The 1,988-nt window shown below is 42.8% G+C and overlaps 1 non-coding gene across 1 annotated transcript; it reads right to left on the bottom strand.

Moving 5' to 3' along the window:
• Nucleotides 1–1,591: 1,591 nt before the first annotated feature.
• Nucleotides 1,592–1,695, bottom strand: LOC121155726. The gene has a single exon (XR_005883713.1). It is a non-coding gene; the product is annotated as a small nucleolar RNA U13 (small nucleolar RNA).
• Nucleotides 1,696–1,988: the final 293 nt, after the last annotated feature.

Here is a 1,988-nt window from a genome sequence, read left to right as displayed (position 1 = left end):
GGAGCTTGATGGGAAGCGGAGCAGCCGGGACACAAACCGGCTACCTTATGGGATCCCGGGCATGCAAGGCAAGGACTCTATCCACCAGGCTACTGTGTTTGGCCCATGGCCATTTTCTGCTCCTCTCCCAAGCAGATGAGCACAGAGCTGGATTGGAAGCGGAGTGGTTAGGACTTGAATTTGGCTCTGATGCCGGACACTAATGTTGGAAGCAGAAACTTAATCACTACACCACCATGCTGGCTTCCATTCAGTGCCTTTTGTTCAGGTCTAGCAATCATGTACTGTTAGATAGCCCTTGGCCCCTATTACCCTAGGCCCTAGAAGAGTCCTGTGTCAGAGAAGGAGGATCCTGGGACTTAAGATGTCTCCTTGAACGTGGCATCAGTGTTCAGCTCTGACCTCTTTCCCAGGAGGGATGGTAGAAGAGACCCAAACACACCTAACGGGACACTTTCTAACTTATAGCACTGTGCCAGTACCATTCATCTTTCTGTCTAGAAATAATCAGTTAGCAAAGGTTTATTAAGGGCTGTGGAGTCACGGAGCCATCAGTCTAAGGCATTCCTGACTTTCCAGCTTTAACCCAAAATCTGAGCCTGTGCTCTTGTGAGGCCCACAGTTCCGGCACATCCCATCTGGGAAAGCATTTAAGATGAGTATTTCCCTAACTCTAAGCTTTTTTTTTTTCTTTAACATCAGGAAAACATATCTTTGAAATGAAATGAAATCAGCCACAATCTCAAAATGCTAAGCATGAAGCAGACCCCAGACGGAGGGAAAAGGGTGAATTGTTTGACTTCATAAATATTAAAACCTTTGGAACTGTGAAAGATATCATCTAAATGATTTTATGACAACCTGGGGAAAACTATTGTCAATACATGTGATGAATTAAAAAGCCAATAGTCATGGTATATGGGAGTGCATGATTATCAATGAAAGAAAACATGATAGAAATCCTGAGAGGGTGAGGAACAATTTACACACGTGGAAAACCACAAACATTTGAAAAGCTAGGACACTGTCATGAAAAATTAGGGAGGGGGAACCCTGACATCACAGTCTTTTTTCTGACCAGACAAAAAAACAAATAAGAATCCTCAAATACCAACTCAATACTGACAGAAAAAATGGAGCTATCAACTATTATTGATAGAGGCATTAATCAGTAATAGCAAATTTCTCTGAGAGCAAATTCATATAGATAGCTTGATGATTCTTTAAAGTGGGGGTGAACAAGCTTTAGGGAATAAACATTGGGTCTTAGAACAATTTTACAAATCTTTTTCTCCCTCTCGCAGTAGCGGTGTTTGTCAACGTGGGATCCCAGGACCAGGCAAGGTTCCTAAAATTCTTCCAATGGGTCGAGGAGTTCAGAATCACTTCACAACAACACTGAAGACTCATCTTTAAAAAAAAAATAGTTCCCATTGCCCTGAACCCTTCGGTATTTCTTCATTTTAACAAAATTAAGTTAATGCTCATCAACTTTGTCATTTGTGCTCATTCTGATGTTTAAATGAGCTGTAGTAGACTGATGCAGGGATACATCCAAATGTACACTTGTTTTTGTTTTGTTTTGTTTTTACATCAAACAGGCCACGTGCCAATGTCGTAACAAGGTTGAAGGGAGGCACGTGCCACACAGACATGTATAAACCCAATAATCACGCTTATGAACCACGATCGGATCGAAACAAAGTTGAACAGACAAAGCTTTTTTAGTGCGCTCACTAATTTTAAGAATATATAGTTTGACTAAGATGTTTAGGAGTCTTTGCTTTCAAGTTCTCCCTGAGGAGTGAGGTGGCAGGGAGTGGATGTCTGGCAGCAAAGAACCTGAGTTCCACTCCTGGTCTCCTGCTAACGCAGGTGCTGGGAGGCAGAGGGGGATGGCTGTGACCTTGGACATCTGCTTTGGCCCCAGCCCAGCTGCAACCAATCATGGACAGTTGAGGAGTGAGCAGGTGAATATTCTCTCCTTT

This window comes from Ochotona curzoniae, unplaced genomic scaffold, assembly GCF_017591425.1.
Source record: "Ochotona curzoniae isolate NIBS_2020 unplaced genomic scaffold, NIBS_Ocur_1.0 contig_3037, whole genome shotgun sequence".
Taxonomy (NCBI): Eukaryota; Metazoa; Chordata; class Mammalia; order Lagomorpha; family Ochotonidae; genus Ochotona; species Ochotona curzoniae.
Note: the sequence above shows the minus strand (reverse complement) of the source record. Positions and strands in the feature narration are given on the sequence as shown.